The sequence below is a fragment of the Electrophorus electricus genome, chromosome 20, assembly GCF_041902795.1.
Source record: "Electrophorus electricus isolate QZ-2024a chromosome 20, ASM4190279v1, whole genome shotgun sequence".
NCBI classification, from domain to species: domain Eukaryota; kingdom Metazoa; phylum Chordata; class Actinopteri; order Gymnotiformes; family Gymnotidae; genus Electrophorus; species Electrophorus electricus.
The window spans coordinates 4,968-19,895 of record NC_137516.1 but is presented as its reverse complement, the minus strand read 5'-3'; the positions used below and the strand labels follow the sequence as shown (position 1 = coordinate 19,895).

The 14,928-nt window shown below is 49.2% G+C and overlaps 1 non-coding gene across 1 annotated transcript; it reads left to right on the top strand.

The window, feature by feature from the left end:
* Positions 1 to 6,538: 6,538 nt before the first annotated feature.
* On the top strand, positions 6,539 to 6,702 carry LOC118243008 (U1 spliceosomal RNA). Its single transcript, XR_004777147.1, has one exon. It is a non-coding gene; the product is annotated as a U1 spliceosomal RNA (small nuclear RNA).
* The last annotated feature ends 8,226 nt before the right edge of the window (positions 6,703 to 14,928 follow it).

Sequence of the window (14,928 nt, the reverse complement as noted above, 5' to 3'; positions counted from 1 at the left end):
CATGAGGCTCTGAACTCTCGCACTGCTACCTGCAACACGGGGATCATCAGTGGGAACATGGATGAGTACAAGTCTGCGGCATACAGAGCGCACAGGGCGATGAGGGAGGCGAAGTGGCACTATGGGAGGAACCTAGCGACACAGTTCCAGCAGAGTGTCTCTAGATCCCCGTGGCAGGGAATACAGATGATCACGGACTACAGAAGCCCACCCTGCAGACTGATGAGTGCGGATGAGTGGCGAATGAGCTAAACACATTCTTCGCTTGCTTCGAGGCTACATCTAGCAGTGCTAATGCTAATAGCACTAGCGCTAACAACGCTAATGGTGCTATCAATGCAGTTAACGGCCCATGCACGGAGCCCACAATAGGCCAGCGCCCTCTCATTGTCATGGAGAGTGACGTGAGGAGAGTGTTTTAAAAGGGTGAATACCAGGAAGGCGGCGGGACCAGACAGTATCTGCAGTAGAGTCTTCAAAGCCTGCGCAGACCAGCTAGCCCCAGTATTCACTGACATCTTCAACCTTTCCCTGATGCTCGGTATCGTCCCATCCAGCTTCAAGTGATCCACCATCGTCCATGTCCCAAAGAAACCTCGACCCTCCGGCCTCAGTGACTACTGCCCCATTGCCCTCACATCAGTCATGATGAAGTGCTTTGAAAAGCTAGTCAGAGACTTCATCACCTCTTCACTGCCAGCCTCCATGGACCCACTGCAGTTTGCATACCGCCACAACTGCTCCACTGATGATGCAATTGCACATCTGCTGCACACCACACTGACCCAACTAGACAAAGGGAGGGGTAATTATGTTAAAATGTTGTTTGTCAACTACAGTTCAGCATTTAACACTATCATCCCCTCCAGACTCACTACTAAGTTGGAGGATCTAGAACTGCATCTATATGACAAGAGGGCCTACCTGGAGGAGATTAGACACCTGGAAAACTGGTGCCAGGAAAATAATCTCCTCCTAAAGATCAGCAAGACAAAGGAGCTGATTGTGGTCTGCAGCAGCTAACCCTAACCCTAACCTGTGAGGATCAATGGAACCACGGTGGAGAGAGTAGATAGTTTCAGGTACCTTGGCGTTCACATCTCGCAGGACCTGTCCTGGTCCCGCCACACCAACTCCCTGGCAAAGAAGGCTCGTCAGCGTCTTTACCACCTCAGACGCCTAAGAGACTTCAGACGGCCCTCCAAAGTACTGCGGAACTTCTACACCTGCACTATCAAGAGCATCCTCATGGGGAACATCACAGTCTGGTTTGGGAATAGCACCAAGCAGGACAGACAAGCACTCCAAAGTGTAGTGCGTTCAGCAGTGCGCATCACTCACACGGAACATCCTGACCTGCAGACCATCTACTACAAGCGGCGCCAGACCAAGGCCAGGAAAATTGTGAAGGACCCCACCCATCCCAACAATAGACTCTTCTCTCTGTTGAGATCAGGGAGGCGCTTCCACTCCCTGAAGACCAAGACAGAGAGGCTGAAGAGGAGCTTCTTCCCACAGGCCATTCGGGCCCTGAATCAGGGAAACTGATAAACTGTGGGGACCACCACCACCATGTAACATAACTGTATATCTGTACATCTGTATATATAGATTTATACTCAATTACCTTGTTACACAACAACTGTAGATATGTTATTATACAAAATGGATCTGTACATTCTGTAGATTGTGTACATATATACCCAACCATATTACACCTGCACTGTACATTCTGTAGATTGTGTACATATATACCCAACCATATACATTGTACATTGTGTATATAATCATAATATACATATATTGTACATACATTGTTAATATATTTTGTACATACATAGAGTATATATATTTATCTTGCATATATACATTTTTCTCTATGCACCCCTGTTTCCTTTCCTCAGTTTGGACAGAGCACTCTCCACCATTTCACTGCGAGTTATACTGTGTATGACTATGTATGTGACGAATAAACCGAACTTGAACTTGAACTTGAATGTGTGTGTTTGAATGTGTATGTGAGCCTGGGTGTGTTTCAGTATGTGTATTTGTATGTGCGCTTTTGTGTGTGCACATGCACGTGTGTGTGTGCGTGTGCCTGTGTGTGTGTGTGTGTGTGCACGCACATGCGTGTGCGTGTGTCTATATGTGTGTGTATTTTGTATTTGAGTGTGTGTGTGTGTGTATGTGTGTGCATGCATGTGCGTGTGTCTGCATGTGTGTGTGCATGCGTGTGAAATGTCTGTATGTGTGCATGCGTGTGTGCATACATGCGAGCGTTTGTGTGTGTCAGCATTTGTCTGTGGGTATGTGTGTGTGTGTGTGTGTGTGTGTGTGTGTGTGTGTGTGTGTGTGTGTGCGTGTGTGTGTGTGTGTTTGTGTGTGTGTGTGTGTGTGCGTGCATGTGTGTGTCTGTGTGTGTGAACGCACATGCATAAGCATCACATACACATACACAGACACACACACACACATACACTCACACACAAACTCACACAAACTTAAACATATGCACGCATGCACATGACCGCCCACATGCATACACACGTACACACATAGATACATTCACATACACGCACTTACATACAAGCACACACACACACGCAGGCAGACGCACGCACGCTTACACTCACACACATGCACACATACACACACATGCATGCACACACAAACACAAATACGCACACGTGCACGCATGCTCGTATGCACTTACGCACATCCATGCACACATCCATGCACACACACACATACATACATACACACATGCACGGTATGTACGCACACATGCATGTGCGTGCACACACAAACACGCACACACACACCAAAACGCACATACAAACACACACACACACACACACATACAAAAACACATGCACACGCCGCCCAAACACAAGCACGTGCACGAGCACACACACACATACACACACACTCACATGCAAACAAACACAAGCACATACGTATACATGTACACGCATGCATGCAAACACACACTCACGCATGCACACATACACACATGCACACATGCAGGCAGACGTATGCACGCTTACACTCACATGCATACACACCCACGCATGCATGTGCATACATGCACGCATGCAGAAACACGCACACATACACATAAACTTACACACGCACACACGCATGCAAGCATGCACACACATGCACGTGCACACACAAACACAAATACACACACACGCACACAAACATACACGCACGCACATGCCCGCAAAGACACAAGCACACACATACATGCACGCACACAAACAAACAAATAAGTAAGCTGAGAGAACTAAAACGAAAGTTATAAATACAACTTGACAGTTTTCAGCAGCAGGCGAATTTGTACGGTTACTGAGCTGATAGCTAGCTAGCTAGCTACCGGCTGGACAGTTAACAGTGCAAAGTCAGTAGCTAGCTAGCCGTGCAGCCAGTAACTAGCAGTATCTAGTGGTTTAAATGCTTGCGGTTTAAATGCTTGGTGGACATGCCCAGCAAAGTAACTCTGGGCCTGGGCACACTTCAAGCGGTTTGACCCTTTAAATAAAACTAGAAACAGACTTCCTGGCCCAAGAGGTCACACAGTCATGCCCAGTAAGGTTGCTTTAAACGTGGGCACACTTCAGACCGTTTCACTCTTTAAATTTTTCAAAGCACCACATTTCAAGACCCAAGAGGTCACAGAATCATACCCAGCAAAGTAGCACTGCGCCTGGGCACACTTCATGCAGTTTGACCCTTTACCCAAAACTAGAAACAGACCTCCAAGCCCAAGAGCTCACAGAATCATACCCAGTAAAGTAGTGCTGGGCTTTGGCACACTTCAAGCAGTTTGAGCCTTTAAATCAAACTAGAAACAGACTTCCAGGCACAAGATGTCACACGGTCATGCCCAGCAAAGTAGTGCTGGGCCAGGGCGCACTTCATACACTTTGTGCCTTTAAATAATACTACAACCAGACTTCCAAACCGAAGAGATCACAGAGTCATGCCCAGCAAAGTTGCTATAGGCCTGGGCAGACCATGCAGTTTGACCCTTTAAATAATAATACAACCAGAATTCCAAGCCCAAGAGGTCTCACAGTCATGCCTAGCAAAGTATGTTTAAACCTGGGAACAAATCAGACCCTTTCTGTCATTCAAAGCAATGGGCCTCCAACTCACAACCACATGCCTAGTGAAGCGCACCCTCTCCCAGCCACACTACGCCACCTTGCCCCTCCTGGAACAATCACACCTCCAGGGCACTACACACCAATCTCTCATGCCCAGCAAACTGCAACCTCACCCAGCCAGGCCACACACCGTCTCCCCTTGTATCATCGGACCCAGACTTAAGCACCCCTCTTCAGACTAGACCATTTAAGCCCGCCCCTCTCGAGCTGCAGGCCACTGGTATATGTCCAAAGAGTCCAGCCGCTCTTTCATTTTGGGATTTGGTTTTTGGCGGGCCCTCCCTTGCAACCACTGTTACATTCGCTCATTGGCAAAAATGGTGGGGAAACTCATCCCACAGGGTTTTGGCTTTAAAAACCCATAGCGTGAAAAGGCTAGGTCTGATACAGATGCTGCTCAGACAGGCTTAATCCCGAGATCCAGACCTTTCCAACGAGCCATCGATCGACTTTCTGCTCCAAAGGAGGCCAGAGATATTAACCGATAAAGCGTTATGCTGAAGACGGATGAGTGAGAAGTTGCGTCACCGCGAGGCACACACACACACGCAGACACGCACACGCGAACACACGCAAGCACGCGCAAACACACGCGTGCACACCATACTCACACTTGAATACTCACATTTAGGTCGGGCCAGGTTGAAATGGCCTGCAACTCGGTGTGCATCGCCTCCATGACTGTCCCTAACCAACGCAACCTGCCACGTGTTCGTCCCTTCCCTGGCGGCTTTAAAAAATCGTAGCGTGAGAATGGTGGGTCCGATCCGCGTGCCGCTCAAAGCCAATTACAGGGGAGATGCAGCCCTTTCCAAAGAGTCCTGAACAGACTTTCTACTCCAAAGGAGCCCAGAGATATCAATCGATAAAGCGTTATGCTCCAGACGGATGAGCGAGAACCGGCGTCACTGCGAGTCACACAGACTCTTGCCGCATGCGCACACCATAGTGTTAGAACTGTGGGTCCGATTTGGATGGCCCTAGATTAGCCTGAAAGCTGAGATCTAGAGCTTTCCAATGAGCCTGGGTGCGTCTCTCTTCTCCAAAGTAGCGGAGAGATATAAAAGGATAAATGGGGAAAAGAATAAAATGTGCGTCAGTTTTAAATTCGCAGGCTACCTGCGATGAAGGCGTGGAAAACGAGCATGTGACGGAAAGGCTTTCTGATGGGTCCAGCCCTGATGCCCAGTTGGTAGCTCGAAGGCCGTGCATATTCGATTCCGCACTCCCCCTGGGGCTCATGTTTTCAAGGGTTGAAGGGCGCACGTGCTGATGACCGGCGACCTAGCTCCATGCCTGGGCACAATTTGGACCTGGGCCTGGGCACACTTCATGCAATTTGACCCTTTAACCAAAACTAGAAACAGACCTCCAAGCCCAAGAGGTCACAGAATCATACCCAGTAAAGTAGCTCTGGGCCTGGGCACACTTCAGGCCATTTGAGCTTTTATATAAAGGAAACAGCAGATCTCCAAGCCCAAGAGGTCACACATTCATGCCCAGCAAAGTAACTCTGGGCCTGAGCACACTTCATGCAGTTTGACCCTTTAAATAATATTACAACCAGACTTCCAGGCCCAAGAGGTCAAACAGTCATACCCAGTAAAGTAGCACTGGGCCTGTAGCATGTAGCATGTAAGAGCTCCGATAGCAACACCCTCTTTTGACACGTTGTTTTTGATTTGTTACCAAATTCTAAATTCTGTCACTAAACCTAGCTCAGAGGAAAAAGCCTTAAAGCAACTGCCAATTGGAGAGTGTGTTTTAATTCCACAAATGAGGTGCTTGTCTTGTTTTGGATTGCCTTTCGTTATGGGTTTGGACCAGAGGTTTAAAGCTAGGGTTAGGGTTAGGGTTTGATGTAAAAATGATCAAGGTTTTTTTGCCAGAGAGGGGCAGACTATTTTTCCACTATGAGTGGGTGTCGTTGCCTTCCTGGAAAAAAAACTGTAGAATACTGCTAAAGCACTGCGCACCCACTGTGATTTTCAACAGGGAACTAATGGACATCGCAATGGGCAAACAGACCGGTTTTCATTTGTTGTTTAAATACAGAAATCGTGAAAAATTCACGTAGGCTCTCTCCACACGTAGGTATCGGTCCATGAACGGGTGAACGATGCTTGCCGGTAGTGGATCAATTCATATCCAGTGGGGATGGTAGAGGGTGCTACACATAGGGATTTTTGACCAGAATTTCCTTCAGCCCCTTCCCTTACCTTTGATCAAGTCCATTGCCCTGCAATCGCGCCCCCTAACTCTCCCTTCCTTCCTGCTTGTCATGGTCTACCCCGCCCCCTGATCTTTATCCTTTTCCTGTGTTCTGCAGTGGGGAGAGGGTCCCTCTACATCTGCTTTCCCAAAGCATACTTACCTGGTAGGGGTGAGACCATGATCAGGAAGGTGATTCGCCCAAGGTGAGGCTCAGTCATTGCACTTGGGCTGTGCTGACCCTTGCGAATTCCCCAAATGTGGGAATCTCGACTGCATAATTTCTGGTAGTGGGGGACTGCCTTCACGCTGGCACGCTGGCACCTCATCAAAGGTAATACCTTTGTTAGGGGTTAGGGTTAGGGTTAGGGTTAGGGTTAGGGTTAGGGTTAGGGTTAGGGTTAGGGTTAGGGTTAGGGTTAGGGTTAGGGTTAGGGTTAGGGTTAGGGTTAGGGTTAGGGTTAGGGTTAGGGTTAGGGTTAGGGTTAGGGTTAGGGTTAGGGTTAGGGTTAGGGTTAGGGTTAGGGTTAGGGTTAGGGTTAGGGTTAGGGTTAGGGTTAGGGTTAGGGTTAGGGTTAGGGTTAGGGTTAGGGTTAGGGTTAGGGTTAGGGTTAGGGTTAGGGTTAGGGTTAGGGTTAGGGTTAGGGTTAGGGTTAGGGTTAGGGTTAGGGTTAGGGTTAGGGTTAGGGTTAGGGTTAGGGTTAGGGTTAGGGTTAGGGTTAGGGTTAGGGTTAGGGTTAGGGTTAGGGTTAGGGTTAGGGTTAGGGTTAGGGTTAGGGTTAGGGTTAGGGTTAGGGTTAGGGTTAGGGTTAGGGTTAGGGTTAGGGTTAGGGTTAGGGTTAGGGTTAGGGTTAGGGTTAGGGTTAGGGTTAGGGTTAGGGTTAGGGTTAGGGTTAGGGTTAGGGTTAGGGTTAGGGTTAGGGTTAGGGTTAGGGTTAGGGTTAGGGTTAGGGTTAGGGTTAGGGTTAGGGTTAGGGTTAGGGTTAGGGTTAGGGTTAGGGTTAGGGTTAGGGTTAGGGTTAGGGTTAGGGTTAGGGTTAGGGTTAGGGTTAGGGTTAGGGTTAGGGTTAGGGTTAGGGTTAGGGTTAGGGTTAGGGTTAGGGTTAGGGTTAGGGTTAGGGTTAGGGTTAGGGTTAGGGTTAGGGTTAGGGTTAGGGTTAGGGTTAGGGTTAGGGTTAGGGTTAGGGTTAGGGTTAGGGTTAGGGTTAGGGTTAGGGTTAGGGTTAGGGTTAGGGTTAGGGTTAGGGTTAGGGTTAGGGTTAGGGTTAGGGTTAGGGTTAGGGTTAGGGTTAGGGTTAGGGTTAGGGTTAGGGTTAGGGTTAGGGTTAGGGTTAGGGTTAGGGTTAGGGTTAGGGTTAGGGTTAGGGTTAGGGTTAGGGTTAGGGTTAGGGTTAGGGTTAGGGTTAGGGTTAGGGTTAGGGTTAGGGTTAGGGTTAGGGTTAGGGTTAGGGTTAGGGTTAGGGTTAGGGTTAGGGTTAGGGTTAGGGTTAGGGTTAGGGTTAGGGTTAGGGTTAGGGTTAGGGTTAGGGTTAGGGTTAGGGTTAGGGTTAGGGTTAGGGTTAGGGTTAGGGTTAGGGTTAGGGTTAGGGTTAGGGTTAGGGTTAGGGTTAGGGTTAGGGTTAGGGTTAGGGTTAGGGTTAGGGTTAGGGTTAGGGTTAGGGTTAGGGTTAGGGTTAGGGTTAGGGTTAGGGTTAGGGTTAGGGTTAGGGTTAGGGTTAGGGTTAGGGTTAGGGTTAGGGTTAGGGTTAGGGTTAGGGTTAGGGTTAGGGTTAGGGTTAGGGTTAGGGTTAGGGTTAGGGTTAGGGTTAGGGTTAGGGTTAGGGTTAGGGTTAGGGTTAGGGTTAGGGTTAGGGTTAGGGTTAGGGTTAGGGTTAGGGTTAGGGTTAGGGTTAGGGTTAGGGTTAGGGTTAGGGTTAGGGTTAGGGTTAGGGTTAGGGTTAGGGTTAGGGTTAGGGTTAGGGTTAGGGTTAGGGTTAGGGTTAGGGTTAGGGTTAGGGTTAGGGTTAGGGTTAGGGTTAGGGTTAGGGTTAGGGTTAGGGTTAGGGTTAGGGTTAGGGTTAGGGTTAGGGTTAGGGTTAGGGTTAGGGTTAGGGTTAGGGTTAGGGTTAGGGTTAGGGTTAGGGTTAGGGTTAGGGTTAGGGTTAGGGTTAGGGTTAGGGTTAGGGTTAGGGTTAGGGTTAGGGTTAGGGTTAGGGTTAGGGTTAGGGTTAGGGTTAGGGTTAGGGTTAGGGTTAGGGTTAGGGTTAGGGTTAGGGTTAGGGTTAGGGTTAGGGTTAGGGTTAGGGTTAGGGTTAGGGTTAGGGTTAGGGTTAGGGTTAGGGTTAGGGTTAGGGTTAGGGTTAGGGTTAGGGTTAGGGTTAGGGTTAGGGTTAGGGTTAGGGTTAGGGTTAGGGTTAGGGTTAGGGTTAGGGTTAGGGTTAGGGTTAGGGTTAGGGTTAGGGTTAGGGTTAGGGTTAGGGTTAGGGTTAGGGTTAGGGTTAGGGTTAGGGTTAGGGTTAGGGTTAGGGTTAGGGTTAGGGTTAGGGTTAGGGTTAGGGTTAGGGTTAGGGTTAGGGTTAGGGTTAGGGTTAGGGTTAGGGTTAGGGTTAGGGTTAGGGTTAGGGTTAGGGTTAGGGTTAGGGTTAGGGTTAGGGTTAGGGTTAGGGTTAGGGTTAGGGTTAGGGTTAGGGTTAGGTTAGGGTTAGGGTTAGGGTTAGGGTTAGGGTTAGGGTTAGGGTTAGGGTTAGGGTTAGGGTTAGGGTTAGGGTTAGGGTTAGGGTTAGGGTTAGGGTTAGGGTTAGGGTTAGGGTTAGGGTTAGGGTTAGGGTTAGGGTTAGGGTTAGGGTTAGGGTTAGGGTTAGGGTTAGGGTTAGGGTTAGGGTTAGGGTTAGGGTTAGGGTTAGGGTTAGGGTTAGGGTTAGGGTTAGGGTTAGGGTTAGGGTTAGGGTTAGGGTTAGGGTTAGGGTTAGGGTTAGGGTTAGGGTTAGGGTTAGGGTTAGGGTTAGGGTTAGGGTTAGGGTTAGGGTTAGGGTTAGGGTTAGGGTTAGGGTTAGGGTTAGGGTTAGGGTTAGGGTTAGGGTTAGGGTTAGGGTTAGGGTTAGGGTTAGGGTTAGGGTTAGGGTTAGGGTTAGGGTTAGGGTTAGGGTTAGGGTTAGGGTTAGGGTTAGGGTTAGGGTTAGGGTTAGGGTTAGGGTTAGGGTTAGGGTTAGGGTTAGGGTTAGGGTTAGGGTTAGGGTTAGGGTTAGGGTTAGGGTTAGGGTTAGGGTTAGGGTTAGGGTTAGGGTTAGGGTTAGGGTTAGGGTTAGGGTTAGGGTTAGGGTTAGGGTTAGGGTTAGGGTTAGGGTTAGGGTTAGGGTTAGGGTTAGGGTTAGGGTTAGGGTTAGGGTTAGGGTTAGGGTTAGGGTTAGGGTTAGGGTTAGGGTTAGGGTTAGGGTTAGGGTTAGGGTTAGGGTTAGGGTTAGGGTTAGGGTTAGGGTTAGGGTTAGGGTTAGGGTTAGGGTTAGGGTTAGGGTTAGGGTTAGGGTTAGGGTTAGGGTTAGGGTTAGGGTTAGGGTTAGGGTTAGGGTTAGGGTTAGGGTTAGGGTTAGGGTTAGGGTTAGGGTTAGGGTTAGGGTTAGGGTTAGGGTTAGGGTTAGGGTTAGGGTTAGGGTTAGGGTTAGGGTTAGGGTTAGGGTTAGGGTTAGGGTTAGGGTTAGGGTTAGGGTTAGGGTTAGGGTTAGGGTTAGGGTTAGGGTTAGGGTTAGGGTTAGGGTTAGGGTTAGGGTTAGGGTTAGGGTTAGGGTTAGGGTTAGGGTTAGGGTTAGGGTTAGGGTTAGGGTTAGGGTTAGGGTTAGGGTTAGGGTTAGGGTTAGGGTTAGGGTTAGGGTTAGGGTTAGGGTTAGGGTTAGGGTTAGGGTTAGGGTTAGGGTTAGGGTTAGGGTTAGGGTTAGGGTTAGGGTTAGGGTTAGGGTTAGGGTTAGGGTTAGGGTTAGGGTTAGGGTTAGGGTTAGGGTTAGGGTTAGGGTTAGGGTTAGGGTTAGGGTTAGGGTTAGGGTTAGGGTTAGGGTTAGGGTTAGGGTTAGGGTTAGGGTTAGGGTTAGGGTTAGGGTTAGGGTTAGGGTTAGGGTTAGGGTTAGGGTTAGGGTTAGGGTTAGGGTTAGGGTTAGGGTTAGGGTTAGGGTTAGGGTTAGGGTTAGGGTTAGGGTTAGGGTTAGGGTTAGGGTTAGGGTTAGGGTTAGGGTTAGGGTTAGGGTTAGGGTTAGGGTTAGGGTTAGGGTTAGGGTTAGGGTTAGGGTTAGGGTTAGGGTTAGGGTTAGGGTTAGGGTTAGGGTTAGGGTTAGGGTTAGGGTTAGGGTTAGGGTTAGGGTTAGGGTTAGGGTTAGGGTTAGGGTTAGGGTTAGGGTTAGGGTTAGGGTTAGGGTTAGGGTTAGGGTTAGGGTTAGGGTTAGGGTTAGGGTTAGGGTTAGGGTTAGGGTTAGGGTTAGGGTTAGGGTTAGGGTTAGGGTTAGGGTTAGGGTTAGGGTTAGGGTTAGGGTTAGGGTTAGGGTTAGGGTTAGGGTTAGGGTTAGGGTTAGGGTTAGGGTTAGGGTTAGGGTTAGGGTTAGGGTTAGGGTTAGGGTTAGGGTTAGGGTTAGGGTTAGGGTTAGGGTTAGGGTTAGGGTTAGGGTTAGGGTTAGGGTTAGGGTTAGGGTTAGGGTTAGGGTTAGGGTTAGGGTTAGGGTTAGGGTTAGGGTTAGGGTTAGGGTTAGGGTTAGGGTTAGGGTTAGGGTTAGGGTTAGGGTTAGGGTTAGGGTTAGGGTTAGGGTTAGGGTTAGGGTTAGGGTTAGGGTTAGGGTTAGGGTTAGGGTTAGGGTTAGGGTTAGGGTTAGGGTTAGGGTTAGGGTTAGGGTTAGGGTTAGGGTTAGGGTTAGGGTTAGGGTTAGGGTTAGGGTTAGGGTTAGGGTTAGGGTTAGGGTTAGGGTTAGGGTTAGGGTTAGGGTTAGGGTTAGGGTTAGGGTTAGGGTTAGGGTTAGGGTTAGGGTTAGGGTTAGGGTTAGGGTTAGGGTTAGGGTTAGGGTTAGGGTTAGGGTTAGGGTTAGGGTTAGGGTTAGGGTTAGGGTTAGGGTTAGGGTTAGGGTTAGGGTTAGGGTTAGGGTTAGGGTTAGGGTTAGGGTTAGGGTTAGGGTTAGGGTTTAGGGTTAGGGTTAGGGTTAGGGTTAGGGTTAGGGTTAGGGTTAGGGTTAGGGTTAGGGTTAGGGTTAGGGTTAGGGTTAGGGTTAGGGTTAGGGTTAGGGTTAGGGTTAGGGTTAGGGTTAGGGTTAGGGTTAGGGTTAGGGTTAGGGTTAGGGTTAGGGTTAGGGTTAGGGTTAGGGTTAGGGTTAGGGTTAGGGTTAGGGTTAGGGTTAGGGTTAGGGTTAGGGTTAGGGTTAGGGTTAGGGTTAGGGTTAGGGTTAGGGTTAGGGTTAGGGTTAGGGTTAGGGTTAGGGTTAGGGTTAGGGTTAGGGTTAGGGTTAGGGTTAGGGTTAGGGTTAGGGTTAGGGTTAGGGTTAGGGTTAGGGTTAGGGTTAGGGTTAGGGTTAGGGTTAGGGTTAGGGTTAGGGTTAGGGTTAGGGTTAGGGTTAGGGTTAGGGTTAGGGTTAGGGTTAGGGTTAGGGTTAGGGTTAGGGTTAGGGTTAGGGTTAGGGTTAGGGTTAGGGTTAGGGTTAGGGTTAGGGTTAGGGTTAGGGTTAGGGTTAGGGTTAGGGTTAGGGTTAGGGTTAGGGTTAGGGTTAGGTTAGGGTTAGGGTTAGGGTTAGGGTTAGGGTTAGGGTTAGGGTTAGGGTTAGGGTTAGGGTTAGGGTTAGGGTTAGGGTTAGGGTTAGGGTTAGGGTTAGGGTTAGGGTTAGGGTTAGGGTTAGGGTTAGGGTTAGGGTTAGGGTTAGGGTTAGGGTTAGGGTTAGGGTTAGGGTTAGGGTTAGGGTTAGGGTTAGGGTTAGGGTTAGGGTTAGGGTTAGGGTTAGGGTTAGGGTTAGGGTTAGGGTTAGGGTTAGGGTTAGGGTTAGGGTTAGGGTTAGGGTTAGGGTTAGGGTTAGGGTTAGGGTTAGGGTTAGGGTTAGGGTTAGGGTTAGGGTTAGGGTTAGGGTTAGGGTTAGGGTTAGGGTTAGGGTTAGGGTTAGGGTTAGGGTTAGGGTTAGGGTTAGGGTTAGGGTTAGGGTTAGGGTTAGGGTTAGGGTTAGGGTTAGGGTTAGGGTTAGGGTTAGGGTTAGGGTTAGGGTTAGGGTTAGGGTTAGGGTTAGGGTTAGGGTTAGGGTTAGGGTTAGGGTTAGGGTTAGGGTTAGGGTTAGGGTTAGGGTTAGGGTTAGGGTTAGGGTTAGGGTTAGGGTTAGGGTTAGGGTTAGGGTTAGGGTTAGGGTTAGGGTTAGGGTTAGGGTTAGGGTTAGGGTTAGGGTTAGGGTTAGGGTTAGGGTTAGGGTTAGGGTTAGGGTTAGGGTTAGGGTTAGGGTTAGGGTTAGGGTTAGGGTTAGGGTTAGGGTTAGGGTTAGGGTTAGGGTTAGGGTTAGGGTTAGGGTTAGGGTTAGGGTTAGGGTTAGGGTTAGGGTTAGGGTTAGGGTTAGGGTTAGGGTTAGGGTTAGGGTTAGGGTTAGGGTTAGGGTTAGGGTTAGGTTAGGGTTAGGGTTAGGGTTAGGGTTAGGGTTAGGGTTAGGGTTAGGGTTAGGGTTAGGGTTAGGGTTAGGGTTAGGGTTAGGGTTAGGGTTAGGGTTAGGGTTAGGGTTAGGGTTAGGGTTAGGGTTAGGGTTAGGGTTAGGGTTAGGGTTAGGGTTAGGGTTAGGGTTAGGGTTAGGGTTAGGGTTAGGGTTAGGGTTAGGGTTAGGGTTAGGGTTAGGGTTAGGGTTAGGGTTAGGGTTAGGGTTAGGGTTAGGGTTAGGGTTAGGGTTAGGGTTAGGGTTAGGGTTAGGGTTAGGGTTAGGGTTAGGGTTAGGGTTAGGGTTAGGGTTAGGGTTAGGGTTAGGGTTAGGGTTAGGGTTAGGGTTAGGGTTAGGGTTAGGGTTAGGGTTAGGGTTAGGGTTAGGGTTAGGGTTAGGGTTAGGGTTAGGGTTAGGGTTAGGGTTAGGGTTAGGGTTAGGGTTAGGGTTAGGGTTAGGGTTAGGGTTAGGGTTAGGGTTAGGGTTAGGGTTAGGGTTAGGGTTAGGGTTAGGGTTAGGGTTAGGGTTAGGGTTAGGGTTAGGGTTAGGGTTAGGGTTAGGGTTAGGGTTAGGGTTAGGGTTAGGGTTAGGGTTAGGGTTAGGGTTAGGGTTAGGGTTAGGGTTAGGGTTAGGGTTAGGGTTAGGGTTAGGGTTAGGGTTAGGGTTAGGGTTAGGGTTAGGGTTAGGGTTAGGGTTAGGGTTAGGGTTAGGGTTAGGGTTAGGGTTAGGGTTAGGGTTAGGGTTAGGGTTAGGGTTAGGGTTAGGGTTAGGGTTAGGGTTAGGGTTAGGGTTAGGGTTAGGGTTAGGGTTAGGGTTAGGGTTAGGGTTAGGGTTAGGGTTAGGGTTAGGGTTAGGGTTAGGGTTAGGGTTAGGGTTAGGGTTAGGGTTAGGGTTAGGGTTAGGGTTAGGGTTAGGGTTAGGGTTAGGGTTAGGGTTAGGGTTAGGGTTAGGGTTAGGGTTAGGGTTAGGGTTAGGGTTAGGGTTAGGGTTAGGGTTAGGGTAGGGTTAGGGTTAGGGTTAGGGTTAGGGTTAGGGTTAGGGTTAGGGTTAGGGTTAGGGTTAGGGTTAGGGTTAGGGTTAGGGTTAGGGTTAGGGTTAGGGTTTAGGGTTAGGGTTAGGGTTAGGGTTAGGGTTAGGGTTAGGGTTAGGGTTAGGGTTAGGGGTAGGTTAGGGTTAGGGTTAGGGTTAGGGTTAGGGTTAGGGTTAGGGTTAGGGTTAGGGTTAGGGTTAGGGTTAGGGTTAGGGTTAGGGTTAGGGTTAGGGTTAGGGTTAGGGTTAGGGTTAGGGTTAGGGTTAGGGTTAGGGTTAGGGTTAGGTTAGGGTTAGGGTTAGGGTTAGGGTTAGGGTTAGGGTTAGGGTTAGGGTTAGGGTTAGGGTTAGGGTTAGGGTTAGGGTTAGGGGTTAGGGTTAGGGTTAGGGTTAGGGTTAGGGTTAGGGTTAGGGTTAGGGTTAGGGTTAGGGTTAGGGTTAGGGTTAGGGTTAGGGTTAGGGTTAGGGTTAGGGTTAGGGTTAGGGTTAGGGTTAGGGTTAGGGTTAGGGTTAGGGTTAGGGTTAGGGTTAGGGTTAGGGTTAGGGTTAGGGTTAGGGTTAGGGTTAGGGTTAGGGTTAGGGTTAGGGTTAGGGTTAGGGTTAGGGTTAGGGTTAGGGTTAGGGTTAGGGTTAGGGTTAGGGTTAGGGTTAGGGTTAGGGTTAGGGTTAGGGTTAGGGTTAGGGTTAGGGTTAGGGTTAGGGTTAGGGTTAGGGTTAGGGTTAGGGTTAGGGTTAGGGTTAGGGTTAGGGTTAGGGTTAGGGTTAGGGTTAGGGTTAGGGTTAGGGTTAGGGTTAGGGTTAGGGTTAGGGTTAGGGTTAGGGTTAGGGTTAGGGTTAGGGTTAGGGTTAGGGTTAGGGTTAGGGTTAGGGTTAGGGTTAGGGTTAGGTTAGGGTTAGGGTTAGGGTTAGGGTTAGGG